The following is a 21,041-nucleotide window of genomic DNA, read 5'->3' as shown; positions in this document are numbered from 1 at the left end:
GGGGAAAGGGAGGGGAGAAAGACTAGAGAGTCTTAGACTGGGTTTTAGCAGTTTATTAATGATCGTGGGATATTTTTTATTCCTTTCTATAGATTTCGGAAGTCTTCTTCTGGGAGTTTCCAACAGTGCCAAGTGTTGGAGAAATCTTTTCTGCCCCTCTGATAGCGTGAATTGAGCAAATACAGCCCAGCACTACGCTACCAAAGACAGCAATCTCAGGTAACATCTTCTCATTACTATTAGTATGAGTTCAGTACTGTTCTGTACAGGCTTAAAAAAAAAAAACCTACTTGAACTTACACATCCAAGTGAACATTATCTTGTTCACAACAGTTTGAGAGGCTGTCCTATACTGAAAACATTTACATAAACATAAGAAACCAATTTACTTATGTGTTTTTTGGACCTACATCTCTATCCTCTAGTAGCATTCTTTTTTATTTTTTTTTTATTTTTTAAACGTTTATTCATTTTTTTGAGAGGCAGAGACAGAGCGCAAGTGGGTAGGGGCAGAGAGAGAGACAGACGCAGAATCTGAAGCAGGCTCCAGGCTCTGAGCTGTCAGCACAGAGCCTGAACCCCATGTGGGGCTCGAACCCGCAAGATCATGACCTGAACTTTGGTAGCTTAACTTACTGAGCCACCCAGGCGCCCCTCTCCAGTAGCACTCGTAAACATCATATTTTCTGTGGTGGCACATCTCAACCCTGTGGGGGTGTATTTGGGAAGTCGTCTAAACTTTAGAGCTAGGGTGATGAATCTGTGGGGCTCTACTTTTGATCAAAAACCACAAGGTACAGTAACATAATGAAAACAGTTTTCCTTTTTGTAATTTGTGTGTTTGAAGGCTTATACACTGTATTAAAAGTTAATTCTAAGAAGAGGTAACTCTAAGTTTCAAACAATGGTAGTATTGTTAAACAATAGAGCTTATAGTTTGCAGAGAAGCATGTGCTATCTATTTGACTATGTATATGTTGGTATTCTTTCTTATTAAAATCAGTCAGTCTGCATTGTAGAAAGGGTTCCTGTATTAATGAGGTTAAATAAGATGGGATATAAACTTCAGGTATACCTCTACGCCTTGTAATTTACATCTTACTGGTGGTGTGTTTTGCATTGTTTTTCCAAGTGTTATTAGGGTGCTTGTTAAAAATGCACATTAAAAATTCAAATTATTAGGCCCCAATCTAGGGTGTCACAATCAGAATGGTGTGGGGAGGGGTTTGGGAATCTGCATTCGTCAAGTAAATACCATCGAAGATTGACATCCCCAATGTTGTAAAAGCATACCTGTATTTAATCTTTGTATTTTTTTTTAATGTGAAGCTGTTGTTGCATAGTTATTTCCTTGATATTTGCTTTGAATATAATAGCACAGGACTACATTCTCAAGTAGCTTATCATTAGATCAAATGGAGGGTGTAATTGAATAAAACTGTACTTTGAACTTTATGTCTAAATTCAAAGTGGATGTATTTTTTCCTTAGGTGCAAATCATAAATCTATTTTTGACATCCAGATGCCAAATGCTAAATTTTATGAAATATCTGCTCTTCATATTTGCTAATAAGTTGTACCTCAGATATCTTCTTCAAGTGTGGCTGGGAAAGAGGAATGGGGAGGCACTGGAGGCCCCTGGAGTCTATGCTACACTCATTTACCATCCCGCCCGTGTTTTCCAGTAAATACAGTGAGGAAAGTTTTGCTGTGTAATTTATGATTCAAACAGAAAAAAGACTTGGGGCGCCTGGATGCCTCCCGTGTCCGAGCATCCAACTCTTGGTTTTGGCTCAGGTCATCATCTCACAGTTTGTGGGATTGAGCCCCATGTGGGGCTTCATGCTGGCAACATGGAGCCTGCTTGGGATTCTTTATCTCCCACTCTCTCTGCCCCTTCCTGCTCTCGTTCTCTCAAAATAAATAAATAAACTAAAAAAAAAAAAAAGGAAAAATATATAGTGTCCTGAAATTTTGTGAAGCTCTTTGAACCCCCCCAATGAAAGGGAGTATTTTTTTTTTAATTTTTTTTTTCAACGTTTATTTATTTTTGGGACAGAGAGAGATAGAGCATGAACGGGGGAGGGGCAGAGAGAGAGGGAGACACAGAATCGGAAACAGGCTCCAAGCTCTGCGCCCAGAGCCTGATGTGGGGCTCAAACCCATGAACCGTGAGATCATGACTTGAACTGAAGTCAGACACCCAACCGACTGAGCCACCCAGGCCCAGAATTTCCTTACTTTTTAAGGCTAAATCATATTCTACTACATTTTTGTGTTATCCATTCATCAACTGATGGACTTTTGGGTTGCTTAAGCTTTTTTGGCTGTCACGAATACTGCTGCTATGTATGTGGTGTATAAATATGTTTGTGTCCCTGTGTTCAGTTATTTTATTATATATATATTATTATATATTCTAGTATACATCTAGAAGTGGAATTGCTAGATCAAATGGTAATTCCATTTTTGATTTTATGAAGCACTGTTTTCCTTAGCAGCTACATCACTTTACAGTCCCACCAATGGTACTCAAGAGCTCTATACATCCTCACTGACACTGGTTATTGATTTTTTGTTTTGTTTTGTTTTTTTTATTTTTATTTATTTTTATTATTTTTAAAATTTACCTCCAAGTTAGCATATAGTACAACAATGATTTCAGGAGTAGATTCCTTAATGCCCCTTACCCATTTAGCCCATCCCCCCTCCCACAACCCCTCTAGTAACCCTCTGCTTGTTCTCCATATTTAAGAATCTCTTATGTTTTGTCCCCCTCCCTGTTTTTATATTATTTTTGCTTCCCTTCCCTTGTATTCATCTATTCTGTGTCTTAAAGTCCTCATGAGTGAAGTCCTATGATATTTGTCTTTCTCTGACTAATTTCGTTTAGCATAATACCCTCTAGTTCCATCCACATAGTTGCAAATGGCAAGATTTCATTCTTTTTGATTGCCGAGTAATACACCATTGTATATATATATATATATACCACATCCTCTTTATCCATTCATCCGTGATGGACATTTGAGCTCTTTCCATACTTTGGCTATTGGTGATAGTGCTACTATAAACATTGCCCCTTCGATGCATGTGCCCCTTTGAAACAGCATACATTTTTCCCTTGGATAAATACCTAGTAGTGCAATTGCTGGGTCATAAGGTAGTTCTATTTTTAATTTTTTGAGGAACCTCCATACTGTTTTCCAGAGTGGCTGCACCAGTTTGCATTCCCACCAGCAATGCAAGAGATCCTCTTTCTCCCCATCCTCGCCAACATCTGTTATGTTTGTTTGTTTGTTTTTAACGTTTATTTATTTTTTTGAGACAGAGAGACAGAGCATGAACGGGGGAGGGTCAGAGAGAAGGAGACACAGAATCAGAAACAGGCTCCAGGCTCTGAGCCATCAGCCCAGAGCCCGACGCGGAGCTCGAACTCCCGGACCGTGAGATCGTGACCTGAGCTGAAGTCGGCCGCTCAACCGACTGAGCCACCCAGGCGCCCCTGTTATGTTTGTTTTCTAATAGCAGACTTTCCGATGGATGTGAGTTGGTATTTTGTAGTTTTGATATGCCTTTCCCAAGTGATTAGTGATGGTGAACACCTTTTCATATGCTTGTTGGCCCTATGTGTACCTTTTTTTTTGAGAAATGTTTAGTCAAGTCCTTTGTCCATTTTTTAAAAAAAAATTTAATGTGTATTTTTGAGAGAGAGTGAGCGAGAGAGCGAGCAAGCACTTAAGCTGGGGAGGGGCAGAGAGAGAGAGAGGGAGACACAGAATCCGAAGCAGGCTCCAGGCTCTGAGCTGCCAGCACAGAGCCTGACGTGGGGCTCAAACCCACGAACTGTGAGATCATGACCTGAGCAGAAATCAGACACTTAACTAACTGAGCCCCCCAGGCACCCCTTGTCCTTTGTCCATTCTTTAATTGGGTCATTTGTCTTTTAGTTTTGAGTTGTATTTTTTTAATATATACTATATTCTGATATTAATCCTTTATCAGAAATATGACTTGCACATATTTTCTCCCATTCTGTGGGTTGCCTTTTCACTCTGTATATTGTGTCCTTTGATGCACCAAAGTTTTAAATTTTGATATAGTTCAGTATATCTGTTTTCACTTTTGTTGCCTGTGCAAATCAAGGTCATGAAGCTTTCCCCCTGTCTTTTCTTCTAAGAGTTTTTTTAGTTTTAGTTTTTATTTTAGGTCTTTGATCCATTTTGAGGTAATTTTTGTATATGGTGTAAAGTAAGGGTCCAACTTCATTGTTTTGTGTATGGGTATCTGGTTTTCCCAACACTGTTTGTTGAAGTGAAGTTTATATTTTTAAAAACAGTTTAGGATAAGGAAAAGAAAAGCAGAAAATCATAAATGGCTATGTTGTATCTATGTAGGAATAACCAGAACTCCTCTGTTTGTAATTAAGAAGATATGTCAGACTATTTCAGAAACAAAACAAAAAGAAAAAAAAGACTATTTCAGAAACTATTTTATAAATATGAAGCCCACTTTAGACTAAGGTTTAATAAATGTAGGTTAGTGTAAAGCCTGTGTTTAAGTTTTATGTTTGTTAATTGGTGGGCAGTGACTTCTTGTATTTGGGCTTTGATTATGGTAAACTCTGTTTTGTTTTTTAGGTATGGGTGTGTGTGTGTATGAGACCTGATACAGGGCTTTTCTCAGTTAACTCTGGCCAATGAAGGATCTTGTCGTTTTATGGAGCTTTAGTTTCAAGATCGTAACAGAATCAACGTTTTTGTGGTAAAGAATAGCCAGTAATGAATCCTGGGAAAAACCTGTAGCCAGCTCAAACATTCACCTGTCTGTGTAGCAGAAGTTATTTGGAACCTGTTTTTGCCTCTTAGCTGTAAAAAGCAGTGTGTGTGTGTCAACAGAATATTTACACTGGTTTTGGAAAGGTCAGACATCAGATATTGTACCCTTAGAAGTCAGGTTATTTTTGGGAGGGGAGGAGGGTACTGGGCACCGAGTGGGAAGAATATAGTAGCAAATATATGTAACTGAGAGGAAAGCCTGGGCAGAAGATCGAGGGAACAGTTCAGGTGGGTGTAGGAGTGGCATGGAAAATGAAAGGATTGCATACTTAGGCGCATTACTTTCTTCAGAGGAAATGGTAGCAGATAATAAAGGTAGCACAGTAAGTACTACAGATGGAAAGTGGGTTTGAAAGGAGTTGGAGACAATATGATATAAAATGTGTATGATAGTCTTGGGGAAATGCTGTCAGTGGAATTCATCTGTGAGGGATTTTGTTCTCAGAACAGTGAGACAAATAGCAGGTAGACAGAGGCAATTACAGATATTCTGAGCTGTTGAGGGAATTACATATTTGAATGTAGTGTTTCAGGGTTAAGACTTGTCTACACGAGAGAAGAGCCACAGTGACAGCAGCACTAGAATGCTGTCTTTCGGACGTAAATCCGGGATGTCCGAGTCATGCAGAATTGGGGTGGTGAGTGACTTCCATGGCTTTGTGTGGAACCAGTGGGAAACCACTGTCAAAAGTGGTTTTGCATAAAAAATCTAGCCTCAAAACTGGAGTAGATTTTTCTGAGTAAATGATGCTGAGGGAGCATAAGGCAAGCTGATAGGTAGCAAACGCCAACCCCCCAGGTGGGGTATGTGTGATGTTATTCCTCTGACACTCCTGGCTGTGCAAGAACACAAGAAAGGAGAAAACAAATGGTTAACTGATAGAGATCACAGTCATGCAGGACATGAGTCTCCATCAGTTTACGAATATCGTAGTAAATTACAAGAAAAATGCAATCTTGTTAATAGCCTCATGTCCAGAAACCTATAGGCTCAGTTTCCTGGAGCCCCAACATCACCCTCCCCTTCATAGTGATGTGGGGAACAAAGGCAAGAAGGAAATGGCAGGTAAAATTAAATTTCTTTATAACCTGCAGCCCACTGACAAATACTTAAGGCAAATACAGAGTGTGGATAACATTTCTCCAGGAACCTCTTCTGTCATCATGTTAATGTCTTGCTAGAGGGAAAATAACCTTAGCTTGAGAATAGCAAGGGCTCAGGTATCTTAGGAGTCTTCTTTCACTTATAGAAGTCCTTTTAGAGGCTTCCCTTTTTGCCTTTACCTCCCCCAATTCCATAGTATATAATCAGTTACTCTTCACAACCCCAGTGCAGCTCTTTCTGCCTACGGGTCCTGTTCATGCTTTAATAAAATCACCTTTTGGCACCAAAGAATTCTTTCTTGGCTGTCAGCTCTGGACTCCCACCACTCCAAAACCCCATCAAATAACATAAAGAGATACCTAAAATGACTTTGTACAGTCAAATAATCAAACCAGCTACCTAGTGCTTTCATTCTGAAATTTGTTCATTCTGCATATATCTTTTCATAATTTATAGACTTTAAAATCACGATCTATCTTTAAATTGTTTTGTGAAATCTGTCCTTTTATGTATTCAGTTTTATTTCTTCATAGGTTCCACGACCCTTGTAATTTCATTCTAGCTTAGTTTGGATCTTTTCCAGCTCTGTATGTTTCTTCCAGTTTACCAGAACGGCTTAGAATAAATGTACGTAATTTATGTTTGGTCATGTTTTCTATTTATTTTCAACAACGTTCCTGAAATGCATTGGCTTTTCTTGGTCTTTAAGGGTATAAGGCTGCCCTGAATCGGTGTACAGAGAAAAGTCTCTAAATGGCTCTAGTGCAGACCAGAGGTTGTCAAAGTGTGGTCCCCAGATGAACAGCATCCGCTTCACCTGGACGCTTGTTAGAAATGTAAATTCTTGGGGAGCCTGAGTGGCTCAGTTGGTTAAGTGTCCGACTTCGGCTCAGGTCATGATCTTGTGGTTCATGAGTTCGAGCCCTGTGTCGGGCTCTGTGCTAACAGCTCAGAGCCCGGAACCTGCTTCGGATTCTGTGTCTCCCTCTCTCTCTGCCCCTCCCCTGTTTGCTCGCATGTGTGCGCACTCTCTCTCTCTCTCTCAAAAATAAATATTAAAAAAATTAAAAAGAAATGTGAATTCTTAGGTTGAATCAGAAACTCTGAGGGTAGAGCTCAGGTAGTTATGTTTAACAAGACCTCATATGATCCTGATGCATATTACAGTTTGAGAATTGCTTCAGTCATTCTCATTAGCTATGTGTTATTGTCCAAGTCATACGTATTCATTAAAAATTTTTTTTAAATGTTTATTTATTTTTAAGAGAGAGACAGAGTACAAGTGGGGGAGGGGCAGAGAGAGAGAGAGGGAGACACAGAATCCGAAGCAGGCTCCAGGCTCTGAGCCATCAGCACTGAGCCTGATGTGGGGCTCATACCCATGAATGGTGAGATCATGACCTGAGCCAAAGCCAGATGCTTAACCGACTAAGCCACCCAGGTGCCCTGTCATTCATATTCTTTAGCTCTTGGTTTCCTGATCAGATAAAGCAAGGGTTCTCAAATATTAGTGTGCACACAAATTATCTAGTGAGCTTATTTAAAAAATTTTAAAAAGCAGTAAATTTTTTCTAACCTCATACCCTGAGATTCTGATTCAGTAGGTCTTGGATGACTCCGCTGTCTACTTTTCAGCAAATTTTCATATTTATGATCTGAACCAGTGGATGTCTCTGAGTTTCCTTCAAGTTATAAAGTAATGGGATTTAAAATGGCTTTTTTGGGAGGTTCAGTAACTGAAGCTTGGGGGCCAGAACTTTATTTGCAAAGTGCAGTTTGGATTATTTTTCACTGAAACCAGTATGTTCTGATTTTGAAAAATCAGAATCTTACCTTGAAAAATCTTGTTCTTTCTTGACTACTTAGATTATTGTAGGAGATTTTTCTGATGCTAATCCTCATTGGTAAGGCAGTCTGCTCACTTAAAAGAGCTTTCTGACTCTTGTAAACTTGGAGATTTCATTATGTGGTTCTTTAGGTAATTTATAAAAATAAACACTGGCTCTTAGGGAATACTGCCTTTTACTGAGGTCTTTTTGTCCTTACCCTTTATTTATAATCTCTGAGATTGTTCCCTCTGTGTGATGTTTCCCTCATCTGACTTTTGAAGGAATTGAGATCAAGCCTCCCTGATATGTGCCACTTTGGCATGTGGATTACTTTGAGCTGAATTAGAGGTCCAAAAGACTCAGAGATTTCCCCTCCCTCTTAGGGGCCTAAAAGAATTTATATAGGGGGCTTGGTCCAGGAAGAGAACTGTCACCAGAGATAACTATAAGGAATATGGTCTAAGTGTGGTAAGCTTGGGGGAAGCTTGGCTAGGCCTGGAAACCAGGTTCCTTTCTGTATCTCATTGTCTTTGAATGGCATGGAAAACATTTGTTTTCCAAACATTAGCTCTTCCCACCTTTTGTAAATTGTCTTTCTCCCCTTTGAAGTCTCACACCCCTACCCCCTTCTCCTTAGCTCAGGATGGCATATAAGCCTCAACTGCCCAACTGCCTGTGGGTCACATTTTTGGGGACTCCTGAATGTATGTAATGAAATCTGTTTTTCTACTGTTAATCTGTCTTTTGTCAATTTAATTAATAGACAGCCAAAAGAACCTAGAAAGGTAGAAGAAAATTTGCTGCTCCCCTCCCATGCCATTCATATTTTTGTTTCTTTAATTTTTATGGTACAATCTTATTAGAAATATTTTTTATGAGTCTCCCTCTTAGTGGCTGCTCCTTCTCAGTCTTTTTTTTCATTTATCCCTTGAATGTCAGGTCTCCCCAGGAGCTTCTTTCCTCCACATCTCACCTACGTGCTCTCCCCTCAGGGCCCGCTTCTGCATGTCTGCCAGGCCTTGCTCAAATGACCCCTTAATACCACCCTTTCTAAAGTAGCACCTGACTCTCAGAACTCCCCTCTGAGCTTTAGTTCATATAATCAGCTGCCTACTGGATATCCCACAGGCAGATCCAGTTAAAATATCCAAAACAGAACTCTTCTTTCTACTCCCCTGAAATCTCTCATGTTCCTTGTCTTGGTGAATGGCATCACCATCACCCTTTATGTAGCTGACATTTATCCAGCATTCCCTATGTGCCAGGGACTGTTCTAAGGACTTTCAGGTAAGTCTCACACAATTTTTTGAGGTAGATTCTATTGTTATTCCTATCATACAGATGTGGATACCTGAATATGTGGCTTAAGTAATTTCCCCAAGGTCACAGCTGTTAACTGGTGGAAATGGAATCCCAGAGTTTGTAGTCTTAATCATTGTGCTCTGCTACCTTCCTCTCTCGGAAGCCTAGCCAGATGTCTAGGATTACCCTTTACTTCACCCTCTTTCCCTCTGCATGTCTGCTCAGTCCTCTTGAGCACACCTACTAAATTTCAGAAACACAATCTACTTGTCTGTCTCTGTCTCTCTTTTTTTAAGTTTATTTATTTTGAGAGAGAGAGAGAGAGAGAGAGAGAACGAACTTGTGCATGAACAGAGGAGGGGCAGACAGAGAGGGAGAGAAAGAATCCCAAGCAGGCTCACACTGTCATCATGGAGCTGGATATTGAGCTTGAACTCATGAACCCTGAGGTCATGACCTGAGCCAAAATCAAGAGTCAGACGCTTAACCAACTGAGCCACCCAGGTGTCCCTCTCTGCTTTCTATTGTAAGTATTCTAATCTAGGCCTGCATCATCTCTCGCCCCTGCAATTATAACCTGTGTCCTCTTTCCATCCATTTCTTTATATTATGGCCAGTGTGTTATTCTTCCTTGTAGTAAATCTGATTATGACACTTTTCTGTACTCACCAGCCTAACCTTCCATGATCAGATAGCTAGTATTGGGTGAATCCTCGATTATTCCACTTCTCTGTTGGGCAAGCCCCAGGAGTTCTGAGGAAAGAATGTTTCAGGCATTTGAAGAATCTCACCCTAAGGCAGAAGCTGGAAGGGTGCAGGTACCCGCACCTTGGTGGTACCTATATTTTGAGAGTTTCAAAATAAAAAGATAATTGATATCTTTGTTTTTGCCTCTTTGGGTCCTTAATTTGTATGTAGAGAAATAAGAGAACAAAAAAGTCAGAGTCAGGTCTGGTGCAGAGAAGGGTCGGTATCTGTCCTTTTGAAAGTTCTCTGGAAGAGTGCGGTCCCCACTCCCACTCCAGTTCTGTGCTCTGGCAAAGCATACCGTTTGCATTCCCTACAATATGTCACGGTCCCTCTTTTCCTCTGGGTCTTTTCATATGCTCTTCCCTCCACCTAGAATACTCCTCCCTCACTGTCTCTTCGTCTGGCTAACACTACCATTTCCGTTTTCAGCTCTCAACTTAAATTTCAGATCACCTGGAAAACCACCTCTGATCCCATTTACCTTTCAACAGTTTGGGTTAAATGCTTTTTCTTACCTGCTGCCATAGCATACCATTCTTTCCATACCATCTGATTTATAAAAAAAGTTTTTTTTATTTTGAGAGAGGGAGAGTGAATTGAGGGGGGGGGGGTGGTTTGCAGAGAGAGAGGGAAGGAGAAACACAAGCAGGCTTCATGCCCAGTTCAGAGCCTGACATGGGGCTTGATCCCACAACCATGAGATCATGACCTGAGCTGAAATCAAGTGTCAGATGCTTAACTGACTGAGCCACCCAGGTGCCCATATAAAACTGTTTCTTAATTGTTCAGTTTTTCTTTTAGACTGTAAGCTACATTATTGCTGTGTTTCCATTGCCCAGAGTAGCTATTGATTGTATGGAAGAGTAAATGAGTATTTAAATGAACTAATTAATTCCTGCCAATTCCAGCTGCTTCGTACCTTTTTAAAAATAACTCTGTAAGTTGATATATCAGTTAGGGTTAGGTTCACCCATAAGTAACTACCAGAACCAATGGCTCAAACAAATTAGGGGATTATTTTTCTTCCACATAAAACAAGTCTGGCACTAGGCTATCCAGGCTTAGTGTGGTGGTTTCTTGATTATCAGGGACCTAGGTCCTTCCATCTTTCAGCTTTACTATCTTGGTGTGATCCTTGCCCCATGTTCCCATCTCAAGATGGACGTAAGAAGTCTAGCCCAAGTGTAGGTCCTCATTCTAGGAACGAAGGGAAAGTCAAAATGCAAAAAGGGACTTGCCAGCAGTCTGCCTCTTGCCTCCACCCTTTTTAGGGGCTTTCCTGAAAGGCCTTCATGGATTTCCTTCATGGATTTCCCCTTATACTCATTGGTCGGACGGTATCATAGTATCACCTCTGGCTATAGGGAGGCCAGGAGATCTTTTTTTTTTTTTTAAATGTTTGTTTATTTTTGAGAGACAGACAGTGTACAAGTGGGGGAGGGGCAGATAGAGAGAAAGACACAGAATCTGAAGCAGGCTCCAGGCTCTGAGCTGTCAGCACAGAGCCTGACATGGAGCTTGAACTCATGAACTGTGAGATCATGACCTGATCTGAAGTCGGATGCTCAACTGACTGAGCCTCCCAGGCACCCCCAGGAGATCTACTTTTTGCCTTAGATCTTGGCTGCTTGCTGCAAAATTGGTATTCTGTTAATAAATGAGAGAATTAGCAATCTACTTGGATATTTTATGATCTTTATTCACAGGCATGTAAAAAATCTAAATGATTACTTTTATGAAACAATTTTTTCTGGGTGTTTGCACTTAGTGATTTGAGAGTATACCTTAAAGTCTCATTGAGATGCGCCCCAGTCTTCTGGTGGGAGTATAAATTGCTAGAATATTTAGCAAAATATTTGGCAAGAGATATCAAGAAGTAAGAAATTTCTATCTTCAATCTCCTTCTCTTCGCTTTTCTGTAAAGCTAAAATCTAAATTCCATAAACTGGATTATTTTGAGAATGTAATGACTTGGGGAAATGCTTGGGATATAATATTAAAGGGAAGGAGCAGGAATCAAAATTTGATTCCAAGTCATTAAATTCTTTAAAAAAAATGCAATTTTAACAGTTGTCATTCATTCCACTATAAGAATATATTTAATCCTTTTCTTATTATTGAACACAAGCTTGTTCCAGTTTTTTCACTATTAAAAATATTCTTTGATGAAAGACTTAGTACATTTGTATATAATTTTATTTAGATTTCTGTGTTTTTGGTAGATTTATAGAAGAATGAACAGAAGAGATTGAAGATTTGGATCCCTTATTTGTTGATTTCTGTTGCCAGTTCTTTTGCCACACATATCTTATACCTCTGATTTTGTAAAATTTATGAAATTATTAGGAAATGTAGGAAAAAGAGTAGAAAGATATTAGAGCTTTAAAAATAGTGTATTGCTTATGCTTTGAGTCATTTTTACTATTCTTGTATTTTCTATATATTCTTTGTTTGCAATGACTATTGTTTTTTATGATTTAAAAAAGGAATTCAGTTGAAAATAAAGAATATGCCTTCTATTTTGATGATCAACCACTGCTTTGCTATTTAGGGTCTTATCATCAAAGGTAAAGTTATATATTGATGTTTTAACCACAGAAGAATAAGCAATGGAAGATGTATCCTCTAGGGTTTAGAATTTACATGTTAGACATGTTTTCCTGAATTGGTGTAAAGATCCCTTCTCTAGTTTGCCTGGTATTTCAACCTTACCTAATGGAAACTAGAAAGTTGAAATAACAAACGTTGCTGGGTCTTTTTATTTTCCCCAGTGGCATTTGTTGTAGTTGTTAAAAACAAAAGCACCACAAAACTTGAATTCTCGTGTTCAGTAGCTGGATTGGAGTATCACCTCTATGTAGTCCTAGGGTCATTTTTAACTAAGTCATCATTTCCAGGGCAATTCTATTAATATATATTTGTTTCTAGAGAGAAATAATGAGAGGACCATGGAGTGTATGGGTTCATGTAAGTGACCCTTAGGCAAGATAGTGACCTCTTTCATATTCACAGGCTCTGTAGGCAGGAATAGAGTAATTTTAGAGGTGCATTCCAGAGTGTTATGTAAGGAGAGATTGTATGAAAACCATGTGAAATATAAACCAAAGTAGTGTCAGTTAAAAAACAACAAAAACAAACCTCTAAATCAACACTGTATGTCAGAATTTGGGGACCTCGGGATGGGAATGCAAGGTTTAGTTATGTTTGGTGGGGAGAGGGCAGATTTGTGGGAATTTTTTTGAGTAGTTTCCTTCAGGCTCCTGAGAATGAGCATACTTCTAATGTAAAATCATTCTGTGGGCTGCTATAAGATTTTGCCCCTAATTCTGTTTTCCCTCAATTGAGAAAATAATACTGATAGAAAGGTATGAAGACTCTACTCATATTTTTAAGTAACTTGGTATTTTATTAAATATAATACTGTCTGTGTACTGTCTGTATACTGTCTATAGGTACTCAAAAAGTGGTTAAAGTGGAGTTTGGGCAACAATGGCCCATGGACCAAATCTGGCCTGCTGTCTGTTTTTTGTTTTTTTTTTTAAACCATCTACCAGCTGAGAATAGTTAGCGCATTTTTTTTTTTTTTTAATGTTTATTCAGTTTTCAGAGACAGAGTGTAAGCAGGGGAGGGGCAGAGAGAGAGAGGGAGACACAGAATCTGAAGCAGGCTCCAAGCTCTGAGCTGTCAGCACAGAGCCGGACACGGGGCTTGATCTCACAAACCATGAGATCATGACCTGAGCTGAAGTTGGCTGCTTAACTAACTGTCACTCAGGTGCCGCAGTTTAGGCATTTTTAAATGCTTGGGAAAAAAAAGAGACAGGAATATGTATAGAGAGCATACAGTTGATGCATGAACAATGTAGGGAGTTAGGGGCACTGGCTTCCCAGAAAATCCACAGCTGGGGCACCTGGGTGGCTCAATCAGTTGAGCATCTGGCTCTTGATTTCAGCTTAGGTCATGATCTCATAGTCTGTGAGTTCGAGCCCTGTGTTGGGCTACTGTCAGCAAGGAGCCTGCTTCAGATCCTCTGTTTCCTCCTCTCTCTGCCTCTCTCTGCCTCTCTCTCTCTCTCTCTCTCTCAAAAAATAAATAAACATTAAACAAACAGAAAATAAAATCCATGCTAACGTTCGACTCCCTAAAAACCTTCCTAAAATCACTAATAGCCTCCTATTGACCAGAAGTATTACTGATAACACAGATAATTACTACACATTTTGTATGTTACATGTATTATATACTGTATTCTTAAAGTAAGCTAGAGAAAAAAATATTATTAAGAAAACCATAAGGATGAGAAAATACATTTATAGTTCTGTATTTATTGAAAAAAAAATCCACATATAAGTTGACCTGTGTAGTTCAAACATGTGTTGTTCAAGGATCAACTGTATATGTATCTTGAAAAGCCTAAAATATTCACTGCCTGGCTCTTTACAGGAAAGAAAAAAAAAAAAAAAAAAAAGACAACCCTTGATCTGAAGCAGTTTTTTCAACCAGAGGCAATTTTGCCACCAGGGGACATTTGGCATTGTCTCCAGACATTTTTGGTGGTCACAACTGTGGGGGGTGTCGATGCTACTGGCAATTAGTGGGTAGAGGCCAGAGATGTTGCTAAACATGATGCACAGAATGGCTCCTCAAGACAAACAAAGGACTGATCCAAAATGTTGACAAAGACTTTCTCTTGCCCAAACTTAAGTTAGACTCCTCTGAGCCTTCTTGCTGACTAGGTCTTAAACTTGGCTCCCATCCTGTTTTTGGCCTGCCTATCTCCATTTTGGCAAGAATTTTGCCAAGCCAGTTTAGTGAAAATACCCCCATTCTTAATATCTGATCAGCTTTGATTCCTGATCAAATTCCATATTCCCCACCCTTGATATCTGCTCAGCAAGAATCCTGTTAGATCAGTTTAGTAAGAATCCCCCATCCTTGCTGTCTTGTCTTAGTAATTTTCTGTCTCCTGACCTCCTCACTCTGCTTGTTGGTTGGTATAAATTCCCAGTTGTCTTTGCTCTATGGAGTTGAGTTGAGCCTGATCTCACTCCCCTGTTTTGATAGTCTTGACACCTATTATAATGGTCCTGAGTTAAATCCTCCCATACTTGTTTGACAACTGTCAGAATATTTTCTCTTTAACAATATCAGTAGTGTTGTGGTTGATAAACCCTGGACTAAAGTAATTTCAGCTTAGGTCATGATCTCATGACCTAATGTTTGGTACATATATGAATTCTGGGATCACCTCTGCAGAATGACTGCAGTGGGACACCCCCCCCCCCCTTTACCTCTGGGGTTCCATTGTTTTATAGGGAGGAAAGACCAGCAAGCACAAACCTGCACTGGGGAACAGTTGCTTCAGGACTTGGAAGAGGCCAGCTGTAAAGATACTTTCCCAACAACATTTCCAGGGTAGAGGATGGCTGTGCTCTTTGGGTGGCCTTAAGAATGAAATAAGGTGGACTCTATCTAGGGGGATTTCAGTTTCAATCTCTCTTTCTCTCCAGTATTTGTTTACGCGTTGGAATCTTCATTAAAAGATAAAACCTTGGGGTGCCTGGGTGGCTCAGTCGGTTGAGCATCTGACTTCAGCTCAGGTCATGATCTTGTGGCTTGTAGGTTCAAGTCCCGTGTTGGGCTCTGTGCTGACAGCTCAGGGCTCGGAGCCTGCTTTAGATTCTGTGTCTCGCTCCCTCTCTGTCTCTGACCCTTCCCCACTCACACTCTGTCTCTCTCTTTCTCTCTCTCTCAAAAATAAACATTAAAAAAAAAAAAGATAGAACCTTGCAATCTTCAACTGAAAGTAAAATGCTAAAAGGCAAATGTATGAACTTGTTAAAAACAAGTTTAGATAGTTACTAAGCAATAGATGGAAGTGATTACTATATCTTTTGGGTTCTCATTTAGAAGTGTGTAAAGAGAACAAGAGTGCACACAGGGTCTGAAGATGTGTTTTTATATCTTGGGGTAGAAGTTAAGGAGATTGGAAATCTTGCTTGGTGACTGAGAGGCAAGAGCAAGTGAAAGACAAGAGCTATAACTTGACTCTTACTGTATACGTAAGTCCCAGTCTCCCATTTCTTTTGCCTGCTACTTTCCTAAGAACTGGAGCCCTGACCTCTATTCAATCCATGTGTCTTTGCTTCCTTCTCTGGGCAGAAACCCTGGATCGTTGGCTTACCTACTGGTCTGAACTCTTTTTTCCACATGAAGCCAATTCTGCCCAGTACACATCCAGCCTGCTCAACTGAACCCCTCTAGCTGATGGTTATCATTTTCTTTAACATCCTGGTTTTCCTTGACCACATTATTCTAGACTGAGTTCTGATACATGACTTCATAAAGTAAGCATAGTTATAAAATGGCCACAAAGCCCTTAATGCATGCCAATTAGAACTTCTCTCTGCATTTCTCTCCATTCTCCACGTTTTAATTTTTCCCCCATTTTCTTCTGGAAATCTTTCATTTTGATGATGGGAAGTCATAGAGAAGACCATGCTGTTGTTTATAGATCTTCAGCTATTGTCTGGGAGAATATTCTCATAAGAGACTTTATGGGTACTATCAGGACATTGTTTGAGACTATTTTAATGACTTGGAATTGCCAACATAGAAGATGTCCAGAAGGACATGGGGAAACTTTAAAATTTGTGCAGAGAGGAGGAGAGCATGTGGAGACTTCTAATTAGTAGCCTACTGGACTTTGTGGCCATTCTTTCTTTTTCTAGTCTCCCAAAGGACCATTTTAATGTATTAGCATCTCAGTAAAAGAAGGCAACAATCAGTCAAGCAATGAGGTATAACCTCCTAATTTACTATTTCTTATTAATAGACATAGAAAAATCTTTTTCCCCCTGGATTAAGTCAAGATCAGCTATTCTCTTCAAATAAAATCTGTCTATTAAAAAAAAATTAAATCTGCTAATGTATCCTAAGAAATACTGTATAATCTAGGCTGAAGAATACTGAGTTTGGAGACAGCCTACCTGGGTTCGAATCCTATCTCTGCACCTTGTCACCTGGGACGAGTTACTTAACCTCTCTCTGCCTCAGTTTTCCTTTCCACTCAGCTGTGAGACAGAGAAAATAACAGTATACCTACCCCATAAGATTGTTATAGGGACTCTTGAGGCATATGTCGTTTAATTGTCCTTCAGTTTATTGCTCTTCAGAGATACTGTGTTTTTGCTTTTTTTTTTAATTAAATTTTTTTTTTAACGTTTATTTTTATTTTTGAGACAGAGAGAGACAGAGCATGAACGGGGGAGGGTCAGAGAGAGGGAGACACAGAATCCGAAACAGGCTCCAGGCTCTGAGCTGTCAGCACAGAGCCCGATGTGAGGCTCGAACTCACAGACCACCAGATCATGACCTGAGCCGAAGTCGGCCACTCAACCGACTGAGCCACCCAGGCGCCCCTGCTTTTTTTTTTTTTTTTTAAACAAATTGAAGGTTTGTAGCAACGCCGCCATCAAGCAAGTCTTTCAGCACCATTTTTCCTGTGGTTTGCTCACTTTGTGTCTCTGTGTCCCATTTTGGTAATTCTCCTTTTATTTCAAACTTTTTCATTATTATATTATGATGGTCTATGATCAGTGATTATGACTCACTGAAAGCTCAGATGATGGTTAACATTTGTTTAGCAATATTTTAAATTAATGGATACATTAATAAATGCATTAACACAAATATGTATTAATAAATATATTGCTACATACATTGCTAAATATATATAAATTAATAAAAACATTGATTTTTTTAGATGTAATGCACACTTGCTAGACTAAGGTATGCTGTAAACATAACTTTTATATGCACTGGGAAACCAAAAAGTTCATTTGACTCACTTTACTGCAACATTAATGCAGTGGTTTGGAAGCAAACCTGCAGAATTTCCGAGGTGTGCCTATATTAGCTTATATGTAAGTCTACATGCTCAGTGCCACTGAAGCCTTAGCTATTATTAGTAGTATTTATTACAGTCCTGGAGTTAATGACCTAATCCGGTCAAATATTAATGTAGGGAGTTCAAAGAAATAGGTTCAGACATTTCCAGAAAGAAAAGCCTAAGCATAATTCTTTTTTTTTTTTTTTTAATTTTTTTTTTCAACGTTTATTTATTTTTGGAACAGAGAGAGACAGAGCATGAACGGGGGAGGGGCAGAGAGAGAGGGAGACACAGAATCGGAAACAGGCTCCAGGCTCCGAGCCATCAGCCCAGAGCCCGACGTGAGGCTCGAACTCAGGGACCGCGAGATCGTGACCTGGCTGAAGTCGGACGCTTAACCGACTGCGCCACCCAGGCGCCCCAAGCATAATTCTTAAATCAGCGAAAGTTAAATGAAAGAGTTGGCAGATTTAAATTATATGTTTTTTGTATAAGTGACTCACCATACACATAGTAGTGTATAGCTTTATGTTTATGGTATCTTCAGCTGATGAAGTACTGCTGCCTTCTGGGTATCTATTATGGCTGTGGTTAAAATGGCACTTGGTTAAATAAGTATCACTGGGAAAATACTGATTTTCTGAAGAACATAGGAATGAAGATTTGTATGGAGTTCAGTTTTGGAGAGGATAGCAAAACACATGGGATTTGAATTTGGGTGATACCAGCCATAATAAAGGCAGTAAAAACACCTGGACTTTGGTCACATGACAGAATAAATTGGCCATTTATGGAGGGGGGCAATTTTTCCTTCATGTTGTTCAGGAGATCGGAATTCAGAAGATTAGACATTTTTCTTTAATCAGTATAGTTGTTTAATTTAGATGTACAGAAACATTTCCAATTGACATTTGCTTTCCTAAAATGCCAAAGGAAATGCCTGAGCTTCATTTTCATATTTTATGCCAATAACCTAATTTTTTTAATGTTTATAATCAAATACACCTGTGTTAATATGTGTTGTACCCATCTGTAAAAGGATGTAATTATGGTATAGAAAACAAATTTAGGAAAGAGATAATGGATTTATTCTTTTAAGTAAAAATATATCTTCTTTCTCCAAAAATGGTTTTCTTTAAGAATACCAGAAAATCTGAGCAGCATTTTGCTAGTTGATTTTTTTTTTAAAGCATGAAACAGATGCTCCATTGATCCCCGATATGGTTATTTATGTGCCTGGTTTTCTACATGAAGGGAAAAAAGTTTGATTAATTACCATTAACTGTGACATATCCCGTGGGTAATGAATTTCTTTTGTGTGTATCTGTTTTCTCCTTTTTTCAAATAAATTGGTGGCTGTGTAATGGGTTCCTGTAAAGCGGGCTGCCAGAACACTTAGCGGAAAATAAATGCAGCTTCTGCAAAAGCGTAGGATGGCAGTGTTGTCAAGTACTTAGCTGGTGCCTGAGAGATGGGCTGTTCTGCCAATGTCTGTAGGGTCTGAATCCTTAAGTCATTTTTCTGGGAGTTTTGTTAAGGTCCTGGTGGTGCCTGTGCATCCTTGAGGTGGCTGCATCCTTGAGGCTTAGAGCTGCAGTATGTTGCCATGAACAACAGTGTGAGCTTGAAGCCAATCCAAGATTAAACCTGTGGCTTTGATTTTGGTAACTCCTACTTCTGTTGTCTCTTGTTATTCAGAGTATCATTGTTGCTGTTCATTAAATCAGTGCTTTCTAATTTGGAGTAACAATGGAATTTGACGTGGTTTTATACATTTTCCTCACTTGACTTAATACAACTATACAGGAGATAGGCAGGGTGCCAATTAGGATAAAGTAGGGTTCAGTGATTTGCCCAATGCCATTAAATAGCATGTGACAGACTGAATCTCAAACCCAGACCTTCCAAGCCCAAGCTTGTTGCTCATCCTTCTGTACCACGTGCTTTCTCATAGATTATTGAATTTGATTTGCTGATATTTTGTTGAGAATTTTTATGTCTGTGTTCATTAGAAATTTTGGTCTATAATTTTCATTTCTTGTAATGTCTTTGTCTGGTTTTATACTAGGGTAATGCTGGCTTCATAGAATGAGTTAGGAAGTATTCTCTCTACTTCTATCTTGAAGAAATTATAGAGAATTGGTATAATTCCTAAAATGTTTGGTAGTATCTACCAGTGAACCCATCTGGGCCTGGTATATCTGTTTTAGAAGATTATTAATTATTGATCAATTTCTTTTTTTTCTAAATAAATGTTTATTTTATGAGAGAGAGGGAGAGAGAGCTCCTGTTGTTCAATGTGGATGAAAAATTTGCTTCATAGGTGCAGCTGACTTACATTAAGGGGAGCCAGAAGTTGAAACATCACAATGATTTAAGAACAAGTGTCCTGAAGGGGTTGAGCCTGTCTAAGGCTGGAGTTGGGTTCTGGGTTCATGGTGTTTGCAGATCTGAGCTGCAAGAGTTTTAGGACCTTACCACAATCTTCTGCCATCAGTGTGACTTAGTGTTAAAATTACCCAGTCTGAGGAGCAGAAAGCAAAAAGAATGAAGAAGAATGAGCAGTGCTTAAGTGACCTCTAGGACACCATCAAGCTTAGCAAGGTATGCATTACTGGGATCCTTAAAAGAAGAGAGAAAGAAAGGGGCAGAAAGATTATTTGAAGAAATAATGTCTGAAAACTTTCCAAATTTTATGAAAGATATGAATTTACACATCCAAAACTCAAAAAAATTCAAAGTAAGATAAACTCAAAAAGATCCATACCTAGGTACATTGTAATCAAATTATTGGAAGCCAGAGACCGAGAGAACTTGGTAAGCAGCAAGAGAAAATTGACTTGTCACATACATGGGACCCTTAGAAAGATGAACAGCCAACGGGGCACCTGGGTGGCTCAGTCGGTTGAGCAACAGACTTCGGCTCAGGTCATGATCTCACCGTTCATGAGTTTGATCCCCACGTGGGGCTCTATGCTGACAGCTCTGAGCCTGGAGCCTACTTCGGATTCTGTCTCTCTCTCTCTCTCTCTCTCTCTCTCTCTCTCTCCCCCTCCCCCACTCATGCTCTGTCTCTCTCTGTCTCAGAAATAAATAAGCGTTAAAAAAAAAATTAAAAAAAAGATGAACAGCCAATTTCTCTTCAAGACCATGGAGGCCAGAAGGCCATGGGAAGATATATTTAAAGTGCTGAAAGAAAAATTGTTATCCAAGAATTCTATATTTGGCAAAACTATCCTTCAAAAATGAGGGGGAAGTTAAGGCATTCTTAGATAAACAAAAGCTACGGGAGATCATTGCTAGTAGACCTGTCCTGCCAGAAATG

The 21,041-nt window shown here is 39.4% G+C and overlaps 1 protein-coding gene across 3 annotated transcripts in view; it reads left to right on the top strand.

Moving 5' to 3' along the window:
* The window catches only part of FHIP1A (FHF complex subunit HOOK interacting protein 1A), a 259,379-nt gene that overhangs the window by 72,150 nt on the left and 166,188 nt on the right, over positions 1–21,041 (top strand). For all 3 annotated transcript variants that reach the window (XM_047857314.1, XM_047857315.1, XM_047857316.1), the window contains one exon: positions 93–219. The gene's annotated coding sequence lies outside the window, so the exon portion shown is untranslated. The remainder of the gene's footprint in view (positions 1–92; positions 220–21,041) is intronic.

This window comes from Prionailurus viverrinus, chromosome B1 (assembly GCF_022837055.1).
Source record: "Prionailurus viverrinus isolate Anna chromosome B1, UM_Priviv_1.0, whole genome shotgun sequence".
Taxonomy (NCBI): domain Eukaryota; kingdom Metazoa; phylum Chordata; class Mammalia; order Carnivora; family Felidae; genus Prionailurus; species Prionailurus viverrinus.
The sequence above is the reverse complement of the archived record's forward strand: the minus strand, read 5'-3'. Positions and strand labels throughout refer to the sequence as shown.